General features: G+C 42.7%; 1 long non-coding RNA gene across 1 annotated transcript; it reads right to left on the minus strand.

The window, feature by feature from the left end:
• Positions 1 to 331: 331 nt before the first annotated feature.
• Positions 332 to 27,039, minus strand: LOC132395505 (uncharacterized). Its single transcript, XR_009512633.1, has 3 exons — positions 26,904 to 27,039; positions 17,912 to 18,023; positions 332 to 634 (listed from the first exon to the last, which is right to left on the minus strand). It is a non-coding gene; the product is annotated as an uncharacterized LOC132395505 (long non-coding RNA).
• Between the last annotated feature and the right edge of the window lie 3 nt (positions 27,040 to 27,042).

The raw sequence follows: 27,042 nt of genomic DNA on the forward strand, positions 1-27,042 counted from the left end.
GGCATAGGGGCCGTTCTGTCAAACATGAAAAATGGAACTAAACATCCAGTTTCATTTGCTTCAAGATCACTGAGCACTGCAGAATGCAACTGATGCACCATCAATAACTCACACTGAGACGTAAGGCGAGATATCGGCTTTTATTGACTGGAAGAAGGAACCAGGAGTGAGTGTCTATCATACAATGTCCTGGAGACTGAGGCCGAGCGTCAGGCCTCAGATCGCCTTTATACAGGGGCCTGTGGGAGGAGCCACAGGAGCAGTCAGCAGGGACGTGTCCCGACAGGCACATAGTTCACCACAGCAACTGAGAGTCCCTTAGTCTAGTATGGGGAGTAAAGAAGTTCCACCTTTGCCTCCATGGACAATACTTTATCCTAGTGACAGACCACCAGCCCTTTGTGTCCATTTTCAACCCCAAGAAGGGAATCCCAGTTTTGTCTGCTGCCTGGTTGCAACGGAGGGTACATTCCCTTGGAGCCAACTCTTATGACATAGAGTTCAAGCATACCAAACAAAACAGCAATGTTGTTGGCTGGTCACACCTTCCAGTGTTTGTAACTGAAGTCTTCATTCTGTGACCCAGCAGAGACGTTCCACACAGTATTGGTGAACCAGTTGCTGGTAACAAATTCTGAAATACAGAGAGAAACAAGAAATGACCCGACATTGTCAAAAGTCAATGACATCACTATGCAAGGATGGCCAGTTCATGGTAATCCTATGTTTGCAGAGTTCTCAGTGAGATGAGACCAACTGTCAGTATGTCAAAGAAAGATGATGTGTCGATCTCGTGTTATGGTTCCCTCTAAACTGCATACCAGAATCTGTATGAAGTACAGTCAAGCTGAAGAGTCTCGTCCACGTCCACTTTATGCAGGTCTTTCAACATTCAATAGTTTTCAATGAAATCCCCCAAAAATCAAGCTTCTGAATTCCAGCAAGTAAAGGCCCGAAGCCATCAATCGCTCCTCATATGATAACCATTTCATTCTTGGAATGATTCTGGTGAACTTCCTCTGAAACCTCTCCAATGTCAACACATCCTTTTTAAAACAGGTGGTCTAAAGCTGCTCACAGTACTTCAAGTGAGGCCTCACCAGTGGTTTATAAAGTCTTAGCATTTCATCTTTGTTTTTATATTCTAGTCCTCTCAAAATGAATGCTAACATTGCATTTGCCTTCCTCATTCCTGAATCAACCTGCACCATTAACCTTTAGGGAATCCTGCATGAGGACTCCCAAGTTCCTTTACACCTCAGAATTTTGAATGTCTCCTCATTTAGAAAATAGTGCATGCTTTTATTTCTTCTACCAAAATGCATAAGCACACACTTCCCAACACTATATTCTATTTGCCACATATTTGCCCATTCTACTAATCTGTTCGAGTCCTTCCGCAGTCACCCTGCTTCAGTACTACCTACCCCTCCACCTATCTTCATATTGGCCACAAAGCCATCAATTCCATCATCCAAATCATTGATATGGAACGTAAAAAGCAGTGGAGCCAACACCGACCCTGCAGATCACCACTAGTCACTGGAAGCCAATCAAAAAGGTTCCCTTTATTCCCGATCTTTGCCTCTTGCCAATCAGCCAAAGTTCTATCCATACCACTACCTTTCCTGTTACACCATGGGCTCCTACCTTGTTAAGCACCCTTATGTGTGGCACGTTTACAAAGTCCTTCTGAAAATCCAAGTACACAGCATCCACTGATTCTTTTTTATGTATTCTGCTGGTTATTTGCTCTTAAATTTTTTTAACGTATTTGTGAGGAAAGATTTTCCCTTTAGGAAACCATGCTGACTTTTGCCTATTTTATCATGTGCCTCCAAGTACCTTGGAACCACATCCTTATCAATCGACTCCAACATCTTCCCAGCCACTGAGGTCAGGCTAACTGGCCTGTAGTTTCCCTTTTTCTGCCTCCTTTCCTTCTTGATGAATGGAGTGACATTTGCAGTTTTCAGAACCATACCAGAACCTAGTGATCTGTAAAAGATTGTTACTAATGCCTCCACTAGTCAATTGCTCTGGGAGCTGGGAGAGTCTCAATAGGCTGAATGGATTCCTTCTCTATGCTGAGAAGTGTGCATTAAATTTGCCAGTTGCAATGGTGGAATTTAAAAATATGTCAGGCTTAATTGTCTTGTCGTCTGGCTGCTAATCTACCTGGCCTTCTGTAATATTGTCATAATGAATGCAGTAATAAAAGTTGAAGAAAAGGTAACACAGGCACATTTACCTGCTTAATTGATGTCCTTTTAGATCTAGCAGTAGTGTTTCCTTCAATGTAACATAGGTCTATTTTGTCTGGGATTTTAAAGAAATTACTTCCAACGATGTCTGTTTCTAATATGTCCAAGTGGCAGTAAAGCTGGAGATACCACACAAGGTTTGATACCACATCTGAGTACACTATATATGATCATGTGAAATCTGTAGATTCTGTGACATGTGAACCCATTGGTTCACTATCTAATTAAGGAACACTCAATTGTCATTTCTCAGCAAATGTGGTGCAAGTAGTTTTGGGAACTACGACACTGTGAATCTGAATCATCAGTTCAAAACCAAAACTGTGAAGCCCGCATCAAGATTGACCAGGACAGACTGATCCAAACCAAGTGAAGAGATCATGAAAGGAAACAGGCTCATTGTTTGTGGCTTTTGGCCATTTTGAGCGGTGAGGTCGATTGAGGCACTGAGAAGCCTATCACCGCTCCTATTTATTTCATTCTTCACAGAGCACATCATCAACAATGTAAACTCATAATAAAAAGAGGACATATCCATTAATTATACCTTGATAATGCTATTGGTCTCCCTTGCCTTGACTAACTAATGTACCAACAAGCACACGTTAAGGACATGTGATCACCTTGGGTCACAGCGGGGAAAAAGCAAACACCATGCAGACAGGCCCCGAGGTCAGGTATGAGCCTGGGTGACTGGAGCTGTGGGACTGTAGTACTGATAGCTAAGCCATCATGCTGTCCATACTTAAAGTTTAATTCAAGTAAATGTGAAATCCAAGAAGAGCTGGCCTCAATACCAATAAGAATGAAAGCACTGTTTTGTTGCAAAATCTCACCTAGTTCACTAATAAACTTTACAGAAGGAGATTTACTATCTTTACCCACTGTCCTATCTGTGACTCCATACCCATCAAAATAATTAATTCTTTACTTCCTTCTCAGTAAGCTAGGGACGTACATCAATTGCCAATGTTGCTTTAGGGCAGTGTTCCCCCAACCTTTCTTTTAGCCCAGCGATTCCCTAAAGCACCTCCCTAAAGCACTTGCCAATGCCCCTCTTAGGACTTATGGTAAGATGGCAGTGTGTTTGAACACGGTGGCCTCTCGGGGGCTAACCAAAGATGCACTTTTCTTTTCAAAGTGTACTTTTTATGATCGTAGTCTATACTGGACTTCAAGATCAACTGGAACAGCAGATCTATCACATCAGTGATCCTTTCATCGTTCGGAACCGCCCACTGGGGTATCAAAAGAGCCAGCAGACGAGTTGGAGAAGGAGAAGCCGTCAGGCAGCTGAGAAAAGGAGAACCCTGCGCTCGGCCAGGAGAAGGAGAAGCTGGCAGTCAGCTGAGGAGGAGAAGCTGGCGGATGGGCCGGATCAGGAGAAGCCAGCAGTCGGGTCAGTGGAGCTGACCAGGGTACAGGCCGTGCTGCTGCCGGCTATTCAAGGCATCAGAGTTGGCGCACTAAAGCAGCGTGGAGTGGAAGCGTGAGTCACTGTCTTGGCCATTTTTCTCTCCCTTGGAATCGCAAGATCTTGTTGGATATTGATAATTTGAGATGCCACCGGCCTGTTTCCCTTGTTTGGTTGTGAGACAGGCAATGAGGCAGCAGCGTAGCCTCGATTAAATCGAGGGCAAGGCCTCAAGTGGGCTTCCCTGCTGCTGCAGTTCAGTTGAATTGGCATTGGAAACGGTGTGGTGTGGAGTCTGTGATCAGTTGGAAGCTCGCCTGCCCCTGTCAGTGCTGCCCTCCAGTGTTCAACTGAAGGAAGTACAGGCTGGGTTGCTGGGAGCTGTTATCATCAATTTGCATGTCCTCAGGGACTTGGACCATACACGTGCTTTCTTGTGTAACGATGAGTGTGTGCTTTTTTTTCACGTGGTATTTTGAATGCGTGTTGTGTAACTTGAACTCAGAGGAATGTTGCCTCGTTCAACTGTATCCATGTATGGTCTGAATGGTAATTAAACGTGATATGATTTGAAAAAATAAATATTCCTTCCAGCACACCCATGTCTACCATATGCTAATATGAGAATAATGATTCTGCTTTAAATTTGTATTTGTCTTTAAACCTCGCTTACACACTACCTGTGCACTGTACAGCAGCTTTGATATCAATGTGATCCTTGAGCCTGATGGTTTTTAACAAGAGTTGAAATACCTGGTTCAATCTGTGACAGCAAAAGCCTCAGGTCCCCACGTGTCCAAGCAGTTTCTGTTTTTTGTGAGTATGTGGTTCACTGCACTGAAGCCTCTTTCAAGAGGTAGGAGGATGGAAATGCAATGAAGAGCAGTTTGGCTCTTCTCCAAAGACCAGGAAACTTTGTGCGTCGGTGTTGCACATAGCATAAAAGTCGACAATTTTGATAATTTTTTTTCTTGCAAACTCTCATCCTGTTACTCTACCTTGCAAAGAAATGGACTAATTACCCAGCTCAGAATTTCGAAATCCTTGAATCGATTCTGAAAACCCTTCTTCAGGTGTAAGCAGTACTCTTGAAAGTCACCATCTGTCAAAGATATTGTCATACATTCTATGCAGGAAAACTGTGGGAACATTCTTCTCTCAATGTTTTGTTCATATGTTTCCAATTTTCAGATAAAAGAGGACACTGCACTTGTTGCCTGGATTAAATTGAAATTCTCACCCTGCAGTTTCATATTTAGAATAGTTATTTTGTCATACATATAACACCCTGGTTAAGCAGTTACTGCTTATTTCATTTAACAGTTTTCTGCAGAAGCAGTGTGTTCTGCTGGTAGTGTTTGGGTTACCGTTAAAGATAAGGGGTTTTGATGTTCATTTTAGGAATGTCAGGTCAGCCAATCAGGATGGTGAAATTGGGAGAAGGTCCCAGAGAAAGGTGTGTGGAGAGGTATTGTAATGGACACTAAAGGGGTCTAGGTCCTTTTCTGCGGGGCATAGAGAGAGCAGATTGAGAGTACTGGTGGTAGGATTTGACTCAATTAGAATGCGTGATTTGACGGAGTCCAAGATGGAAAGTTCTGTTGGTGATCAGTGAAGAGGAGCTGGCGTTGTGAGTTCATGGACACCTCCAGCTTTCGGGAGATCAAAGGTCCAACTCTATATACATTGGACTGTTTGCATTACAATGGACCCTTTTATTTTTTTTCCTTTCTTCTTTAATAATTGTTTGATTGTCAGGGTCCGGTCCGGTCCGGAATCCGCATTCCGGGTCTCAATCCGGTCCGAGTGCTCCTGATTCTGGGTCTTGCAGCTGTCCCTCCCAGCCCCTTTGAGCCTGTTAAAGATCAGCCTGGATCAAGGAGGCACACCTTTGGCCAATTTGGCTGCAGGTGTTTATAAGGGGCCATGGGAGGGAGACTGGGTGAGTGGTTGTTTTGTTTTGCCCTAGTTGGAATCCTGCTCTGCCCTGTTCTGTATATGCTCTATCTGGTTGGTCTTGTTCCCCTGCTTCTGTCCTGTGCGCTGGTCCAGCTGTTCTGCCTTATTCTCCTTGCTTGCGCTGCCATGCTGTCGGTTGCCTTTCCCAATTTAACAATGTACATTTAACAATGTAGATCACTGTAGTTTTGCTGTTTACCCTGGACCCAGATTCCTACTTGTTGCCTCTGTCGGGCAGATCCAGCCGGACTGCCGCTGCCCGGCAGGGGTTCTGCCCCTTCTACCTATTGCTCCCTAAGGGTCATGCCCCACACCTGCCCAGGTGTCTGCGACTGGCCCAGGCCTCTGTGTTTTCCACCTGGGAGGCGGCCCTGCCCGGGATCCCTGCAGCCCGCCACGAGGAATCTGCCTGCCTGCCTGCCTCGTTTGAACTCTTGGATCCAGCCCCACCTGCATTAACCCGTACATGCCATGGCATCCACATCCTGTCCTCCTCCTAGTACTTCAGTATCTGCGTCCTGCGTTTGGGTCCATCCGACCCCCGTTCCTGACATTGATTAAGTGACATTCATAAATACACCTTTCTTATAATTGTATGCAGTGTACAATCTGTTATTTCCTGCCAACAGGTAATTGCAAGTGGGCAGCATTAACACAATTTTCACTCAGATTGTGGTGCAGGTGTCTGAAACACTTCAGCTCTCCCAGTCTGGTGGGAGCCAAGTCATATCAACCCTTGACATAAGGAATTCGAGAAGGGTGGTTTTTTTCATTGCTGAATCTATTGGCTTGTTAGTGAGAGGCTACCAGCTATGTTTCTAGAGATGCCCAATAAAAGGGGGTTTCATACAGATTGGCTTGGTATGCCACATCTCCACAGGGAAGTAAATCTTGTTTCCCAAGCTCTTGTCGAGTTTGAGCAAAAATTCAACCACAGTGTCAAAATGATCAAAGAAATGTTTTAAGTAGCAACTTTTCAGCAGCCAACATACCTCAGTATGAAGAAGCAAACATTTAAACTCTTCATTGTTGTCTTGACATAACTACTAAAATATAATGGTTGAGTTTTAATTTTGTTGATAGCAGATATTACAAGAGCCAATCTTGAAAATGTCACTGGCTGAGGTTTTTTGGCTGCGAGTGGTTGACAGTGAATTACACAATGGACTTCAAACAGAATTGGAATTCCTTTTCTCATAAATGCTCCCAAACCAGCTTGGTGACCTATCATATATGGTGCTCCACCTGTTGCAAAAGACATCATGTTCCTAATCGAATACTTTTATCCTTATAATTTGGAGCTCATCATAGATTGATTCTCCATTGATATGTTTTAACTTCATACAAAAGAGAATCTCTTCATAAACTTTTCCATTTTTGATCAACCGTACATATACCACCAGCAATGCCTTGATGTCTCACAAGGTTGACTCATCCAGTTGTATCTAAAATTCTGTTTTTTTTGTAGCTGTGAATAGTTGATACTCAATGTCTTCACTCATTTCATCAATATGGCGAGCTACAGAGTTATGACTCGGGAGTTGATTTTCTAATATTGAAATCCAACTTGAGCACTTCTGATACAGCAGGCATTATTAACCTTTCACCAATTGTATCAGATTTTTCAAACTTTGCTATCATTTTGGAAATTTTATAAGAAGCAATGAGACCACTATCAAAGTCATTTTGAGCTTTCTTGGCAAATGACTTGAGTGTGCAACACTTTTCAAATGCTTCTTTCACCTTCTGGAACTGAGTAATACCATAAGTAGCCTGTTCAGGGTGTCTTTTATGGAAGTGTTCCTGCAATCTTGAGGATTTCATGGCTTCATTAGACAATACAGTATTACACATAAGATGCATGGGGCATTACTGATCTGACAGATGTAGAATAAAACCACACTCCAGCTATGTAACATTGTATTGATGCACTTTCTGTAGTTTCTGCTCCTCAGCAGGATTAAGATGATGAGAGGCATTGATCGTGTGGATAGTCAGAGGCTTTTTCCCAGAGCTGAAATGGTTGCCACAAGAAGACACAGGTTTAAGGGGCTGGGGAGTAGGTACTGAGTTGTCGGGGTAAGTTTTTTTACGCAGAGAGTGGTGAGCGCGTGGAATGGGCTGCCGGCAATGGTGGTGGAGGCAAATACAATAGGGTTTTTTAAGAGACTTTTGGATAGGTACATTGAGCTTAGAAAAATAGAGGGCTATGGGTAAGCCTAGTAATTTCTAAATAGGGGACATGTTCGGCACAACTTTGTGGGCTGAAGGACCTGTATTGTGCTGTAGGTTTTCTATGTTCTATTAGAATTCAAAGCTTCACCACCTTCTGACTCATAGAGATTGTCAGGTGCACCGATAGACTCTATTCACTGTTTGGTTCTGACCAGCACAGTATCATTGCGCCACCTGTTTTCTGTACCTAGATTTGTAGAGGAAGTTGAGAGAGTGTACTTGACTTCCCAACTGTTAAATTGCAGAAATTCATTCCTTGCCACAAGTCAATGGAAACTGTTAGGCACACTAGTTGCTAATTTATGCGTCTCCAATAACGTCTGTTTGGTTTTAAGGATGGATGAGATTGCCTCGTTTCAGATGCATTGTGCCGACGAGTGCTCACTGCCTTCAGAGCTGTGCTTCTTCCTGTGTTCCAGTGCCTCATCCTTTTGTTTTGGAAGTGCCTGCTCTACTAATGGTGGTCGGGTCTGGTGCCTCAAGTTAGGATACCGCTTAATGCCACCCTCCTCTCCAAGAATCTTGAATGCCACCAGTCAACTTCTATTTCCCTACTGCCCCCTTAGGGCATGTAACTGAACCTTAGGAGGCAGACAGCCCCCAATGGGACTCATTGCTTTAGGGCATCTATGTCCAGTTTTAATGAAGCATTTGCTTGATGTCCAGCAGAGGATAATAAGCAGTTTGAAGCTTTATTAAATACTTAACTACAAATCCAGCCAAAGGTGTTACCGTGAGACTCAGAATAAGTGCAGTTCCTATCATTGATGAGGACTCATTGCTGGAATTATGCTGTGTATAATGAAGCATGTCTGAGGACAGATGAACAAGGGCACGCAAACCACATGTTTCAGCTTCCAGCAGCCAACCAATTCCATTAATGCTTAGAGAGATGCAGCTATGGCAGCATAAAAGCAGAAGCCAAGTAAAGATGAGCATAAGATACAAAACCAAGAATTTCAAAACCTGTTCAACCTGTTTGAGTTCCTGCCTATGCCCCTTACAATATTCTTCCGCAGGTTGAAAACATACTGTATCTATCTCAGCTTTAAAAGTATTGCATAACTCTGCCTTCCTAGAGCTCTGTTGTAGTGAATTTTGAAAATTCACACCCTTCTGAAAAACAAGGTTCCTCTAGATCTCCACATTAAATAAGTTTTAGTTGATGATTTCACTGCGATTGGAAATCGGACACTTGGGTACAGTCAAGGTGAAGAGTCTTGTCCAGAGCTATGTGTGGTGGCTGGTAATATATAGACAGATTGAAGACTAGTCCAGAAGTTGTATAGGATGCCACAAGGTTTAAAATGCACTCCCACAGGCACCGCTACATCCATGGGAGTGGCTTTCTTCATCATGGCAGAGTATCTATTGACTTTGCTGGGCCATTCGTGGACTCCATGTTTCTGATTGCTGTGGACGCTCATTCAAAGTGGCCTGAGGTCATACTAATGAAGTCAACCACCTCAGAAAAGACTGTCTCTGCTCTGAGGTCTAGCTTCTCCAGAAATAGCTTACCTGAATGAATTGTGTGTGGTAACGGACAATAATTCATGTCACGGTAATTCAGAACATTCATGAAGAAAAATGGCAACTCCTCATCACCCATCATCAAATGAGTTAGCTATAGGGTTTGCTCAAACCTTCAAGAAGTCCATTAATGCCATGGACAAGGAGGACATTTCTCTCCAGCACAAAGTAGATAACTTCCTTTTTGTGTATCGGAACTCTATTCATGTGATGACAAATCAGACACCTGAAATGGAGTTCATTAGCAGCAATCTGAGATCTCATATTGACCTCTTGAAACCAGATCTACTGAGGAAAGTACAGAAAAAATAGTTCAGCCAGTTACCAAGTGAATTAACAAAGAACTTTGAGGTTGGGCAGGAAGTCCTAGCGTGTGATTGCTGAGAAGACAAGTGGACACCCGGTAGGACAGCTACAAAAACTGCACCACTGCTGCACACAGTGAATGATGGAGATTATACAGGGAGACAACCAGGTACTGGATGCTTGGCCAAAGAACACACTTAAGTTAGTCGTTTCCAACAAGATGGACATATTATAGCTACCGGACTTGCCTCTCGATGATTATCATGTCGCTAACAGCAAGCTGACACATACAACAGAGAACATAGTCTATGGCAAGACACCGGCCAAACCTGATGCCACTCCACAAGTCGAGAGGCACTACCCTGAAAGAAACCAGAGCACCACCCAGAAGTCTGAATCTTTAGTATAGTGAGGTTACTTACGGACTGTTATTATGCAAGCATGTTTATTTGAATACGGTTTTTTGAAGGGAAATCAAATGTTTTCTTACATATACAGTTTTGAAAGTTTTATGTTACATTAATCTAAAGGTGGAGGAAGCGTAATGTATGGATCTATTTCTTTTAGAGCAATGACTCTTATAAGTACTACTTATGGACTGTTAACTTACCCATGCGCATTGATCTGTTGTTTACACAGGCACATTGATTCTCTCTCTCTCCTGATGCAAAATCATCAGAATTCACTACATAGAGATCTCTGAAGGTAGAGTCATGAAATACATTTAAAGTTGAGATAGATACAGTATATTTCAAACCTATGAGAGAATCCAGGGTTAAGGGGCGCAGCTTGAACAGGTTTTGAAATTCTCATATTTAATTTTTATGCTTATCTTCAAACTGACATCTGCTTTTATGATGACATTGTTGCATATTTGTAAGCAAGCTTGGAAATGGTTGACTACAGAAATCTTAAGCATAATGATATGTGTCCTTGTTCACCTGTTCTCAGACGTGCTTCCTTGTACATGACATTAATCTGGCCATGAGCCCTCTTCTCTGATAGGAACAGCACTTAACTGAGAAGGTTGTTTGAGTCAATGACTTCGATGGGTAAGGAGTCACAAGTAGGACAGTGGGTAAAGACAGCAAATCTCCTTTTCTACTGTTCATTTGTGAACGAGGTGAGATTTTTCAACAAAACAGTGTTTTCACTCTTATCATTGTTGATGCCAGCTCTTTGTAAATTTCACATTTACTTATTTACTTGAACTAAACTTTCAATATGGATAACATGATGGCTTAGCTGTCAGTACTGCTGCCTCACTGCCTCAGTGACCTGACCTCGGGGGCTGTCTGTGTGGAGTGCCCATGACCCTGGTTGCTCCCATATCCCAAACTTGTGCTCGTTGGTACATTAACTAGTCCTAGAGTAGAAGAACAATAGCATTATCAGGTATACTTTTTGGACGTGAGAGTGAACAACTTACAGCAAAGTAAATTAGGGATATAAGACCATAAGATACAGGAGCAGTAGTAGGCCATGACCCTATTACCCTCTGCCTTATGTACACCCAATGACCTTGCCAATAGCAACAAATTCCACAGATTCCAGAGGGTTGAACTGTATTGTATCGAGAACAACGTGAATGAGGAAAACAAAGTATCCACACCTCTTTGCTTAATGGGCGCTAAAACATACAACATACAACTTAGTAACTCCCTAACAGCCAGCATGCAAGACTTTTAAAGGAATTGTTGCAGGACTAGGCCAAGAATCTATCGCCTCTGCCTTAAGTACACCCAATGACCTGACCTGTAGCAATGAAATCCACAGATCCTCAACCGTCTGGCTAAAGCAGGGGTTCTTAACCTTTTTATGCCATGGACCAAGAGCAATACACAAGGGGACCGTTGACCCCAGGTTGCAAGCACCTGGTCTAAAAAAAAATTCTTTCTCCTCTCTGTTCTAAATGGATGTCCGTCTATCACCTCTATTCTGAGGCTGCGCCCTCTGTTCCTAGACTCCCCCACCATGTGAAATATCCTCTCCACATCCACTTTAACTCGGCCTTTCAATATTCAATAGATTTCAATGAGAACCCCCTTTATTCTACTAAATTCCAGTTAGTAAAGGCCCAGAGCCATCAGTTGCTCCTCATACCCACAATCATTCACGTGAACATCTATTGCAGCCTCTCCAATGCCAGCACATCTTTTCTTAAGTAAGGGTCCCAAAACTGCTCACAACACTCCAAGTGAGGCCCCAGCAGAGCCTTAAAGCCTCAGCATTACGTTTTTATATTCTAGTCCTCTCAAAAGCAAAGCTAACATTGCATTTGTCTTCATCACCTCTTACATCAACCTGCAAATTAGGGAATCTACATGAGGACTCCCAAGACCCTTTGCACTTCTGATTTATGAATTTTCTCCCAATTTAGAAAATATTTTATGCTATTATTCCTTCTTCCAAAGTGCATAACCATTTTCCACTATATTCCATTTGCCATATCTTTGCCCATTTTTCTAATCTGCCCAGGTCTTTCTGCAGCCTCCCTGCTTCAGAACTACCTACCCCTCCTCTTATCTTCATATTGTCCTCAAACTTGGCCACCATGCCATCAATTCCATCATCCAAATAATTGACATACAATATTAATAGAAGCCATCTCAACACAGACCCGTGTGGATCACCACTAGTCACTGACAGCTTACCAAAAATGCTCCCTTTATTCCTATTCTTTGCTTCCTGCCAATTAGCCAATGCTCTATGCATGCCAATACCTTTCCCATAACACCATGAGCTCTTTTCTTATTAAGCAGCCTCATGTGCTGCACCTTTTCAAAGGCCTTCTGAAAATCCAAGTGAACAACATCCACTAATTCTCTTTTGTCTGTCTGGCCAGTTATTTCCTCTAAAATTCTTAACGTATTTGTCAGGCAAGATTTTCCCTTCAGGAAACCATGCTGATTTTGACCTATTTTATCATGTGCCTCCAAATACCCCAAATCCACATCCTTAGCAATTGACTCCAACATCTTCCCAGCCACTGAGGTCAGGCTAACTGGCCTATACTTTCCTTTCTTCCGCCTCCCTCGCTTTTTGAGGGGTGAAGTGACATTTGCAATCTTCTAGTCTTCTAGAACCATTCCAGAACCTAGTGATTGTTGAAACATCATTACTAATGCCTCCGCTATATGGTCGCTGAGGGTGCTGGGTCAGACTCAGTTTGCTGAAAGGCTCCCTTCTCTATTGCAATAATCTTGCATAAAATTGCCATTTGCAATGGTGGAATCTAAAAATATACCAGGCTCAATTGTCAAGTGGTCCGGCTGCTAATCTACCTGACCTTCTGTAATATTGTCATAATAAATGCATTTTTAAAAGTTGAGGAAAAAGCAACACAGGCACATTTCCCTGCTTAATAGATGTCCTTTTAGATCCCGCACTAGTGGTTCCTCAATGGAATTGTGCTTCAAGTCAATTTGGGTCTATTTTGTACGGAATTTTAAAGAAATTACTTCCAACGATGTCTGTTTCTAATATGTCCAAGTGACAGTAAAGCTGGAGGTACCACACGAGGTTTGATACCACATCTGAGTACACTATATATGATCAAGTGAAATCTGTAGATTCTGTGACATGTGAACCCATTGGTTCGCTATCTAATTAAGGAACATTCCATTAGTATTTCTCAGCAAATGTTGTGCAAGTAGCCCGCATCAAGATTGACCAGTACAGACTGATCCAAACCAAGTGAAGAGATCATGAAAGGAAACAGGCTCATTGTTTGTGGCTTTTGGCCATTTTGAGTGGTGAGGTAGATTGGGGTGCTGAAAAGCTTTTACTGCTCCTATTAACTTCCTTCTTCACAGTGCCCATCACCAATCACGTAAACTCAGAATCAAAGAAGAGAATAGTAGAATGAAACACAAAAGGCAGTCATTAAATCTGTGCTGTTCAAGTTGTTGATCCTGGAGCCAGTTTTCCATTAAATCAACCCCACAATCACTTCCATGTTCCATTCTTTTCAATTCTCCTTTTAAATACACTTTTCTATACCTCAAAAGCCACCTGAGTCATTGTGTAGTGCTGTAAAATCCTATTGTTTATCTTAAAGCTATATACCTGCTCCTTGCCCATTCTGCCTGCAGTCTATTGTGCTGAGAGTTCAACTCTTTCCTTCTTAACTATATTAACTAACTTGGCCTCTGCATTTATCTCTAATAGCAAATTCCAGAGTTTAACCATCTGCTGAGTGAATAAATTTCTTCACTTCCTGATCATAAATCTCTTGCCCCATAATCTGAGTCAATAGACAATAGGTGCAGAAGTAGACCATTCGGCCCTTTGAGCCTGCACCACCATTTTGAGATCATGGCTGATCAATTACTATCAATCCCTGTTCCTGCTTTGTCCCCATATCCCCTGATTCCCCTATCCATAAGATACCTATCTAGCTCCTTCTTGAAAGCATCCGGAGAATTGGCCTCCACTACCTTCCAAGGCAGTGCATTCCAGACCCCCACAACTCTCTGGGAGAAGAAGTTTTTCCTTAACTCTGTCCTAAATGACCTACCCCTTATTCTCAAACCATGCCCTCTGGTACTGGACTCTCCCAGCATCTGGAACATATTTCCTGCCTCTATCTTGTCCAATCCCTTAATAATCTTACATGTTTCAATCAGATCCCCTCTTAATCTCCTTAATTCCAGTGTGTACGAGCCCAGTCTCTCTAACCTTTCTGCATAAGAAATTATAGCCAGGATGTCCTTCCTTAACCCTGGAGACCAAAACTGTACACAATACTCCAGGTGTGGTCTCACCAGGGCTCTGTACAAATGTAAAAGGATTTCCTTGCTCTTGTACTCAATTCCCTTTGTAACAAAGGCCAACATTCCATTAGCCTTTTTCAGTGCCTGCTGCACTTGCTCATTCACCTTCAGTGACTGATGAACAAAGACTCCGAGAATCTCTTTGTATTTCTCCCTTACCCAACTCTACACCATTCAGATAATAATCAGTGTTCCTGTTCTTACTCCCAAAGTGGATAACCTCACACTTATTCACATTAAATGCCATCTGCCAAGTATCTGCCCACTCACCCAGCCTATCCAAGTCACCCTGAATTCACCTAACATCCTCATCACATGTCACACTGCCACCAAGCTTAGTATCATCAGCAAATTTGCAGATGTTATTTTTTATGCCTTCATCCAAATCGTTAACATAAATGGTAAACAGCTGTGGTCCCAATACCGAGCCCTGTGGCACACCACTAGTCACCACCTGCCATTCCGAGAAACACCCATTCACCGTTACCCTTTGCTTTCTATCTGCCAACCAGTTTTCTATCCATGTCAATGCCTTCCCTCCGATGCCCTGAGCTTTGATTTTACCCACCAGTCTTCTATGTGGGACCTTATCAAATGCCTTCTGAAAATCAAGGTACACTACATCCATTGGATCTCCCCTGTCTAACTTCCTGGTTACATCCTCGAAAAACTCCAACAGATTAGTCAAGCATGATTTACTCTTGGTAAATCCATGCTGGCTCGGCCCAATCTTATCACTGCTATCTAGATATGCCACTATTTCATCCTTAGTAATGGACTCTAGCATCTTTCCCACTTCCGATATCAGGCTGACAGGTCGATAGTTCTCTGTTTTCTCCCTCCCTTCTTTTTTAAAAAGTGGGATAACATTAGCCATTCTCCAATCCTCAGGAACTGACCCTGAATCTAAGGAACATTGGAAAATGATTACCAATGCATCCGCAATTTCCAGGGCCACCTCCTTTAGTACCCTAGGGTGCAGACCATCTGGACCTGGGGATTTGTCAGCCTTCAGTCCCATCAGTCTTCTCATCACCGTTTCCTTCCGAATGTCAATCTGTTTCATTTCCTCTGTTACCCTATGTCCTTGGCCCATCCATACATCTGGGAGATTGCTTGTGTCTTCCTTAGTGAAAACAGATCTAAAGTACTCATTAAATTCTTCTGCCATTTCTCTGTTTCCCATAATAATTTCACCCAATTCATTCTTCAAGGGCCCAACATTGTTCTTAACTATCTTCTTTCTCTTCACATACATGAAAAAGCTTTTGCTATCTTCCTTTATATTCCTGGCTAGCTTGCATTCGTACCTCATTTTTTCTCCCCGTATTGCCTTTTTAGTTAAGTTCTGTTGTTCCTTAAAAACTTCCCAATCATCTGTCCTCCCACTCACCTTAGCTCTGTCATACTTCCTTTTTTTTAATGCTATACAATCTCTGACTTCATTTGTCAACCACTGTGGCCCCTTTCCCCCCTTTGAATCCTTCCTTCTCTGGGGGATGAACTGATTTTGCACCTTGTGCGTTATTCCCAAGAATACCTGCCATTGCTGTTCCACTGTCTTTTCTGCTAGGATATCCGTCCAGTTAACTTTGGCCAGCTCCTCCCTCATGGCTCCATAGTTTCCCCTGTTCATCTGCAACACTGACACCTCCGAGCTGCCCTTATCCTTCTCAAATTGCAGATAAAAACTTATCATATTATGATCATTACCTCCTAATGGCTCCTTCACTGCGAGATCGCTTATCAAATCCTGTTCACCACATAACACTAAATCCAGAATAGTCTTGTCCCTGGTCGGCTCTCGAACAAGCTGTTCCAAGAATGCATCCCGTAGGCACTCTACAAACTCCCTATCCTGTGGTCCCGCACCAATCTGATTCTCCCAGTTCACCTGCATGTTGAAATCTCCCTTAACTACTGCGACATTACCTTTGCCACATGCCAATGTTAACTCCCTATTCAACTTGCACCCAATATCCATGCTACTGTTTGGTGGCCTGTTGACAACACCCATTTGGGTCCTTTTGCCCTTACTGTTCCTCAGTTCTATCCACACAGACTCTACTTCTCCTGATCCTATGTCCCCCCCCTTTCAAAGGACGGAATCTCATTCCTCACCAACATGGCCACCCCACCCCCTCTGCCCACATTTCTGTCCCTACGATAGCACGTATACCCTTGTACATTCATTTCCCAGGTCTGATCTCCCTGCAGCCATGTCTCCGTTATCCCTACAACATCATAGTTACCCATTCGCACCTGAGCTTCAAGCTCATCCGCCTTATTCCTGACACTTCGTGCATTCAGATATAGAATTTTTAACCCATCTCTCCTCTCTCTGTTTGAATCGCTGTCTATTATGCTTAACCCAGCTCCCCGAACTCCCATCAGGCTATACGCCCCTAGAATTTTGTTGTCCTTCCTAAATTTACTTATTCTTTCAACACATTTAACTCCATGTTCCGTCAGACCATCCCTCTGTACATGAGTCCTCCTTATCACTTGTTCCGCCTCACCTTTCTCTACTACACACTTAATATTCCGGAACTGTGTAGTCCCCACCTGTCCTTTATTCTTCCTCTCGCTATCCTCCCTCACATTCTGGATCCCCGCCCCCAGCAAATTTAGCTTAAACCCCCCCCAAGAAGCACTAGCAAACTTCCCTGCAAGAATGTTAGTACCGCTCCAGTTCAGGTGTAAACCGTCCCTTCGGAACAGATCCCACCTTCCCTGGAACAAAGCCCAATTATCTACAAACCTGAAGCCCTCCCTCCTGCACCATCCTCTCAGCCACGTATTAATCTTTATAATCCTTCTGTTCCTTGCCTCACTCGCACGTGGCACAGGTAGCAATCCTGAGATTGTTACCCTGGAGGTCCTGCTCTTCAGCTTCGCACCTAACTCCCTGAACTCCCTACGCAGGACCCCCCTCACTCGTCCTACCCACGTCATTGGTCCCTACATGGACCACAACATCTGGATTCTTGCCCTCCCTCTCGAGAATAACCTGCACCCGATCTGAGATGTCTCGGACCCCGGCACCAGGGAAGCAACATACCATCCGAGACTCCCGATCTTCCCCACAAAATCTCCTATCCGCCCCCCTGACAATAGAATCCCCTATCAATACCGCTCTCTTCTCTTCCCTCCTCCCCTTCCTCGTCAAGGGTCCAACCTCAGTGCCAGAGACTCCAACCCCTTTTAGGAAGAATATTCTCCCATTCATTCTGTACAGATCTATAAGAATTTTTAAACCTTTCAAATATTCTAAACTCTAAAGAATACAATGCAACTCGATCTAATGTGTCTTTGATAGCAGACCTGCCATCCCAGGAACTGGTCTGGTGATTCTTCCTTGCATTCCATCTATGACAAATATGCTTTTTCTCAGGTGAGGAGACCATAACTGCCTAGAGTGGTCATACCTGCACCAAGGTCTTCTTGTTCCTGTATAGAAATCCTCTTGTCTTGAAGGACAATGTAACATTTATCTTCTTAAGTGCTTGCTGCTGAAGTCATCTAGTTGTTATAAATTCACTGTGTGGAGTAAAATTTTCAGTTTAATGACTTTTCATAGAGGAAAAACTAGTTACAAGTCAAACACGCTCAGAGAGACAGAGGTGATGAGAACAGAGTAATGTCTGTGATAGAGTAGAGACATTGAAAAATAATTATCCATTGCATTGATAATACCTCTGATGCCTTCTGCCACTTACTGAGATTTTCCATTTTCCTGGTACTCACCGTCTTCTTTTCACAATAGTCAAACAACCATCCTCAGCAGGAAGGCATGAACACCTTTAACTTTTCCCTCAAACAAGACCCAACCTGTCCCCCCTTTTCCACTACTCTCATTTACATAACATAGAACAGTACAGCACAGGAATGGGCTATGATGTTTGTTCCAACCATACTGCTAACTTAAATTAATCACATGTGCCTACACCTGGCATGTATTCCTCAATTCACTGCCTGCTCATGTGTCTGTCTAACTTCCTCTTTAATATTGCTATTGGCTTGAAGAACACGGTCCCTCTCTACATTGATGCTCCTAAGGATTCCACAGCATGCTATTTACTCTTCTCTGTCATTCCTCTATGCATACGTAAAATTGATCTATATTATGCTGTCTTCTTTGACAACCTTCCTTACTACCCATAACTACACCATCTTTTGTGTAGTCTGCAAAACTCACACTCACCACATGGTCTGTACTGAAAGGGCGGTACGATAGTGTAACAGTCAGCACAATGCAATCACAGCACCAGTGACCCAGGTTCAATTCCCACCACCGTCTCTAAGGATTTTGTACGTTCTCCTCATGACTGCATGCGTTTCCTCCTAGTGCTCCAGTTTCCTCCCACATCCCAAAGACATATAGATTGGTAGCTTTGGTCACATGGGTGTAATTGAGCAATGCGAGCTTGTTGGCCAGAAGGGCCTATTACTGTGCCGAAATATAAAAAAAAGAAAAAGAAAACTTGAACAACTTGCTCTTTAACTGTACACACTTCCTTGATATCAAATGTGTGACACTGGGAACTTGCGCAGTTTCAATTTGACCTATTATATAAAATAGTCCTTGTTTCATTCCTACTCAGCATCACCTTTTTATCTAATACATTGATGACTGAATTGATAGGGATTCCCTTTTCCTTCACTGTGGTTTATTCTCTTCCATAGTTGACAGCTTTTGTCCATTTTCCATTGTCCCCCTCTCAACTAGTTCTGTCTCCTTGCCAAGCAATTGTAGGATTCCTCTTGTTGTCGCCAGCCTTCATGTTTAAGAGATCATCAAAAGTAATTTTCTGCCTGCTTTAACATGGTGTTACCACAAAGTGCATCTTGTCTTCCCCTTTCAGCATCCTGAAATTATAATCCCTCCACAAGTTCAGTCCTCCGTCAGAAAAAAAGGAAAAAGAAGTTCTACACACTGATGCATAAAAGAGTAAGAATGGGGTAATATTGATGTTCAAAGGAACCCAGATATTCTTGTCGCTAAACAGTACCTCATCTCCATTGAGGCAAGCTGTAGCTCTCAAATCTCAGCACTGAGCTCTGCAATATTCAATGAGCAGCTCTACAAACTGCATTAGAACTGGCCAGTTCTGATGAAAGATCATCAAGTCAAGTCCAGTTGATAGTCAGATCAAGTTCATTATCATTCAACCATTCACATGTATACAGCTAAATGAAGCATCATTCTAGCACATACTGTAATAAAATAATATTAGCACAAGTCCATGAAAGGCATTACCTGAAGATGCACAAGCACATGTATGCGTGTAATGCATGTAATGCAAAGCTTACTTGAAGCCACATCACAAGAAAATAGCATCATATAACTAGCTTTCACAAGGTAAACATAAATTATACATACTTTAAATTATACGGAATTTTTACAAGGAGGAGCATGATTAGAACAAAAAAAATGCAAGGTGATCATACTGTTGCTATAGTGATTAGGCTTTTGATGAATGGTTCAAGTACAAATGGTTGGAAATAGCTTTTCTTGAACCTGGTGGTATGGGATTTCAAGCTTCCATGGTAGCTGTGTGAAGAAGACGTGGCTTAGATAGTGTGGAACTTTGATAATAGACATTGCCTTCTTGAGTCGGTGTCTCCTGTAGATAACTAACTATAGTGGTGAGTGTCAGGAATTGCAGAGGGGGCTTAATCCAAATGCAGAGCAGCAGAAACAATTTAGCAGTGAGTAATAACTTAGTAATAAGCTGTAAAATTATAAGGCACAAGGGGCTACAAAACAAGAGAGAACAGATACATAACACAACAAGGCAATAAGGTAACAGAAGGCTAGGAGCAACTGGTTGAGGCCAGCTGGTTCGTATGAGTAAACAAGGATTATGGACACAAGGTGGGTTTAAATAGGCTGCAGGTGATGAAGTTGGAAATAAGTGGCAGGCGACTCCTGTTAGGTGGATGGAGACTGGGAGAGGCCTATGTGTGCAGGCTTGTTAGGGAGAACTGTGCCTATGGTACTGGGCAGAGTCCACTATTATCTGCAGCATCTTATGTTCATGTAAAGCTAACTCACTCCATTTTCTCTGCCTGATTAAGTATTTCCAGCATTCTCTCCTATTTTTGATTTCTAGAAACAGCAACATCCTGCACTTACAATACTTTCCATCTCTTAGTTTTCATTTTACTTATATCTAGTCCAGTCAGAACATTTCTGATTAATACATTTCATAATCCTCTCTCAGCCATCACCTAGACTATATCTCATTCAGTATTTCTTTCTCTCCACTCTCCCTCAAGAACATTCTATTTGGTTGCTGTATCCCTCCTACTTTTATGCAACTTTTAAATTAAAAAAAGCCTACTTTTTAATGCTAAACACAAGACGTTCTGCAGGCTCTGGAAATCCAGAGTAAATACATACAAAATGCTGGAGGAACTCAGCGGATCAAACAGCGTCTATGAAATGAATAAGCAGTCAATGTCTCAAGCTGAGACACTTTATCAGAACTGGTAAGGAAAAGAGAAGATGCCAGAATAAGAAGGTGGAGGAAGGGAAAGGAGTCCAATCTAGAGAGTGATAGGTAAAGCCAGGTGGGTGGGGGACGGAGGGTGAAGTAAGAAGTGGAGGAGTGTTCAGTGGAAAAGGCAAAGGGCTGAAGAAGAAGGAATCTGATAGGAGAGGAGGATGTTTTCCACATGAGGAGACATGGACTTTAATAAAGCATTTGACAAGGTCCTGTGTGGGGGTTGGTCTAGAAGGTTCAGTCACTCAGCATTCAAGATGAGGTAGTAAATTGGATAAGACATCGGCTTTGTGGGAGAAGCCAGAGAGTGGTGGTCTAGAATACAAGTGCAAGGATGTGATGCTGAGGCTTTATCAGGCACTGGTGAGGCCTCACCTTGAGTATTGTGGACAGTTTTGGGTGCCTCGTATTAGAAAAGACCTGCTGGCATTGGGGAGGGTCCAGAGGGGGTTCACAAGGATGATTGCAGAAATGAAAGGGTTATCTTACGACAAACGTTTAATGGCTCTGGGTCTGCACTCGTTGGAACTCAGAAAGATGAGGGAGGATCTTATTGAAACCTTTCAAATCTTGAAAGGCCTAGACAGAGTAGAAGTGGAAAGGAAGTTTCCTATGGTGGGTGAGTCTAGGACAAGAGGGTACAGCCTCAGGATAAAGGGACGCCCTTTCAAATCAGAGATGCAGAGAAATTTCTTTAACCAAAGGGTGGTGAATTTGTGGAATTTTTTGCCACATGCAACTGTGGAGGTCAGGTTGTTGGGTGTATTTAAGGCAGAGACTGATAGGTTCTTGATTGGACACAGCATCAAAGGTTACAGAGAGAAGGCCAGGAAGTGGGGTTGAGGAGGAAGAGAAGATAAAAGGATCAGCCATGATTGAATGGTGGAGTGGACTCAGATTACCTAGTTCTGCTCCTATGTCTTATAGTCTTTTTTTTTTATAGTCTTATGGCAGTAGATGTCTGCCTCTCTGACTGGAGGCCTCTGACTAGTAGAGTGCCACAAGGACTGGTGCAGGGTCTGTTGTTGTTTGTCATCTATATCAATGATCTGGGTGATAATGTGGTGATCAGCAAATTTTCCAGTGACACCAAGATTGGGGATGAAGTGGATAGCAAAGACAACTATCAGGGCTTACAGACAGATCTGTAAAATCAGAAAAAAATGGCAGATGGAATTTAATGCAGAGAAGTGTGAGGTGTTGCACTTTGGTAGGACCAATCAGGTTAGGTCTTACACAGTGAATAGTAGGGCACTGAAGAGTGTGGTAGAACAGAGGGATCTCAGAATTCATCGGAATTGGCACCACAGGAAGATAGGGTTGCAAAGAGAACTTATGGCACATTGGCCTTCATAAATCAATGTATTGTGTACAGGAAATGGGGTGTCATGTTAAAGTTTCACAAGATGTTGGTGAGGCCTAACTTGGAGTATTGTGTGTGATTTTGGTCACTATCTACAGGAAAGATGTAAATAAGGTTGAAAGAATACAGAGAGAATTTATAAGGATGTTGCCAGATCTGGAGGACCTGAGTTATAAGGAAAGATTGAATGGGTTAGGACTTTATTCCTTAGAATGTAGAATATTGGGAGGAGATTTGAGAGGTATACAAAATTAAGAGGGGTATACACGGGTTAAATGCAATCAGTCTTTTTCCACTGAGGTTGGGTGGGTCTAAAACCAGAGGTCATGGGTTAAGACCATAAAACCATAAGACATAGGAGCAGAATTGGGTCATTTGACCCATCGAGTCTGCTCGTCCATTCAATCATGGCTGATTCTTTTTTTCTCTCCTCAGCCCCATTCCCAGCCTTTTCCCCGTAACCTTTGAGCCGTGGTCAATCAAGAACCTATCAATTTCCACTTAAATACACCTAACGATCAGCCTCCACAACTGCCTGTGGTAAAATTTCTACAAACTCACCACCTTATGGCTAAAGAAATTTCTCCATATCTCTGTTTTAAATGGACGCCCCTCTATCTTGAGTCTGTGCCCTCTTGTCCTAGACTCCCCCACCATGGGAAACATCCTTTCCATATATACTCTATCTAGGCCTTTCAACATTTGAAAGGTTTCAATAAGATCCACCCCCCTCCACCCAACCTTCTGAATTCCAGCAAGTACAGGCCCAAAGCCAGCAAATGTTCCTCATATGATAAGCCTTTATTCCCAGAATCATCCTTGTAAACCTCCTCTGAACCTTCTCCATTGCCAGCACACTTTTTTCTTAGATAAGGAGCACAAAACTGTTAACAATACTCAAGGTGAGGCTTCACCAGTGCCTTATAAAGACTTAGCATCACATCATATTCTACACTTCTTGAAATGAATGCTAATATTGCATTTGCTTTCTTCACTACTGACTGAACCTACAAGTTAACCTTTAGAGTGTTCTGCACAGGACTGCCATGTCCATTTGCATCTCAGATTTTTGAATTTTCTCTTTGTTTAGAAAATAATTTGCACATTCCTTTCTACTACCAAAGTGTATGACCATGCATTTTCCAACATTATTTGCTACTTCCTTGCCCATTCTCCTAATCTGTTCGTCCTTCTGCAGCCTTCCTGTTTCCTCAACACTACCTGCCCCTTTACGAATCTTCATATCATCTGCAAAATTGGCAACAAAGCCATCTATTCCATCATATAAATCATTGATATACAATATAAAAAGCAGCCACAACATCACTAGTCACTGACAGAACCAGAAAAGGATCTTTTTATTCCTACTAACTGCCTCCTACCAATCAGCCAATGCTCTAACCATGTTAGTAACTTTGCTGTAACACCATAGGCTCTTAACTGCTGCCTTATGTGTGGCACCTTGTCAAAGGCCTTCTGAAAATCCAAATATGCAACATCCACTACATCCCTTTATCTACCCTAATTGTAATCTCCTCAAAGAATTCCAACAGGTTGTTCAGGCAAGATTTTCCCTGAAGGAAACCATGCTGACTTTGTCCAATGTTGTCCTGTGTCATCAAGTACTCCGTCACCTCATCCTCAACAACTTATCCAACATCTTCCCAACCCCTGAGGTCAGGCTAACTGGTCTATAATTTTCTTTCTGCTGCCTTCCTCCTTTCTTAAAGACAGGAAGTGACATTTCCAGTAGGCTGAAACCATGCCAGAGTCCAATGATTCTTGAAAGATCATTACTAACGCCTCCACAATCCCTATTGATACCTGTTTCAGAATGCTAGGTTGCAGTGCATCTGATCCAGGTGACTTATGCACCTTTAGGTCTTTCAGCTTTTTGAGCAGCTTCTCCCTATTAATACTAACTGCCTGACTTATCTTCCCTCACACCCTTCAACACCTGGCACACCGCTAGTATCTTCCTCAGTGAAGACTGGTACAAAATACTCATTCAGTTTGTCTGCCATCTCCTTGTCCCTCATGATTATTTTTCCAGCCTCATTTTCTAGTGGTCCTATATACACTCTCATCCCTCTTTTATTTTTTGTATAATTGAAAAAGCTTTATCTATCCACTTTGATATTGTTTGCTAGCCTGTTTTCATATTTCATCTTTTCCCTCCTAACGATTCTCTTAGTGGCTCTCTGTCGGGTTTTAAAAGCTTCCCAATCCTCTATCTTCCCTTTAGTTTTTGCTTGGTTGTATGCCCTCCCTTTTGTTTTTATATTCACTTTGCCTTCCATCATCAGCTGCAGTTGTATTATTTTGCCATTTGGGTATTTCTTTGTTTTTGGAATACCTGTACCTTCCTCATTTTTCCCCCAAGCTCACGCCATTGCTGCTCTGCTGTCAACCCTGCCAGAATCTCCTTCCAATTTGCTTTAGCCAACTCCTCTCTCATACCACGGTAATTTCCTTTACTCCACTGAACTATTGCTACATTTGATTTTACTTTCTATCAAATTTCAAGCTGAACTCAATCACTTTGAGATCACTGCCTCCTATGGGTTCATTTACTTTAAACTCCCCAGTTCATTACATAACACCCAATCCAGTATAGCCAATCCCCTCGTAAGCTAAATGACAAACTGCTTTAAAAAGCCATCACCCTCCCCAACAGCTCTGTCCTTGAGAATATTGGCCCCACACGTGTTCAGGAGCAACCCATCCCTTTTGTACAGGTCATACCTCCTGCAGAAGAGATCCCAATGATCCAAGAACCTGAGAACCAGCTTCACAGGCACTCATTTATCTGCCAATTCATCCTGTTTCTACCCTCGGTGGTGCATGACACTGGTAGCAATCCAGAAGTTACTACCCTGGAGGTCTTAGATCTTAGCTTTCTGCCTACATCTCCAAATTCTCTCTTCCGGACCTCTTTGCTTTTCCTTCCTATGTTTAAGACATCTGGCTGCTTTCTCTCCCTCTCCAAAATGCGGTGAATGTAATCCAAAATGTCCCTGACTCTGGCACCTGGGAAGCAACATATCATCTGGGTGTCCCACTCATGAGCACAGAATCTCCTGTCTGTTCCTCTGACTATTTAGTCCCCTATCCCTAATGCTCCCCTCTTCTTCTTTCCCTTCTGCACTACGGACCCATGCTCAGTGCCAGTGATCTGGTCTCTGTGGTATTCCCCCAGGAGTTCATCACCCACAACAGTATGCTCATTATTGAGAGGAATGGCCACAGGGCTGCTCTGCGCTAACTGCCTATTCGCCTTTCAATTTCTTCTCCCAACAGTCAAAGGTGAAAGGTGAAAAGGTTAATGAAAACATGAGGGAAAACTTCTTCACTCAGAAAGTTATGAGAGTGGAATGAGCTGCCAGCACAAGCGGTGCAGCAAGTTCAATTTCAACATTTGAGGAAAGTTTGGGTAGATACGTGGATAGTAGAGGTATGAAGAGCCATGGTCCCAGGGCAGATCGAAGGGAGCAGGTATTTTAACTGGCGATGTGCTGAAGGGCCTGTTTCTGTACTGTACTTTTCAATAACTCTAGGAGGAAGAGGAGAAAAGGAGGAGATATGCTCAGGGGAGGTGATAGACAGATGAGGAGAAGAGAAGAAGTACAAATGAGGGGAGCCAGAGCGTGTAATGGAAGAAGAGAAAGAGGGGAGGGGAAAATTACTGGTGTTCATACCATCAGGCTGGAGGCTACCCGGATGGAATGTGAGGTATTTTTAATGCTTCCAAGTTTTGATAAATCATCATTGACTTGAAAATGTTAAGTTTGTTTCTATCTCATCCATCATAACCCTTGAGTATGAAATATCCCACCAGCTGGGTAAATCCATACAGATAAATCCACCACTTTCCAGTAAGTGGGAGATACTATCCGTTGGAGATCTTAATGTTGACTCTACATTCCATGGATATCTCATAGAATTAAGTCAATGATGGACGAGGAAACCTCCTGATCTCCATTTACTGTCCTTTCTCAATGGTTAGTGCTGCTCTTCATGGTAAAAATAGTTGAAAGAAGCTGCAGAAATAGTGAAAGTCTACTCTGGGGGTGCAGGACTTCAATGCCCATCACTGAGAGTAATTGTTACAGACCAACCTGGCTGAGCTGCTGACTTGAGTGTGTGGAGGGAATGAATGAACCACCATGAAGGAAACAATACTTGACGTTTTTCCTCACCATTGTACCTGTGGGACAGATATCTATCCATGATAGAATTTTTATTGAGTTTGCTGCAGGAGAGTTTGTGTGGAGATATATTAATGTGTTGTGTAGGACTTCATAAATGCTCAGTGGGGCTGTCTCAGAACTTAAAATTTAGTATTAATGAAGTATTTTGGACATTTGTGGGAGTTCCTTCAGTAGAAGATCTGCTGTAATCCAAGAATGCAGTTCATCAGTTTCCCAAGGGGAAGGGAATAAATGTAGATCAATGCCCAGATCCCCAACACCAATGATAAATAAGGAAACTGTCCCAGCCGCTGAGTATTTTAAAATACAGTAGCAAAAAGAGGATGACAGTCTTGACCTGTGGCATTCTCTCTGTGGAAGTTCTTGGGTGGCACTGGAACAGATGAGATGACACCTTCTGTTTCATCACTCCCGGCCTCATCTGTTTGCTCGCTCTCCTCGTGATTGCGTGACATTCCCTCAGGTGCTTTGGTGTC

This window comes from Hypanus sabinus, chromosome 6 (assembly GCF_030144855.1).
Source record: "Hypanus sabinus isolate sHypSab1 chromosome 6, sHypSab1.hap1, whole genome shotgun sequence".
Lineage (NCBI taxonomy): Eukaryota > Metazoa > Chordata > Chondrichthyes > Myliobatiformes > Dasyatidae > Hypanus > Hypanus sabinus.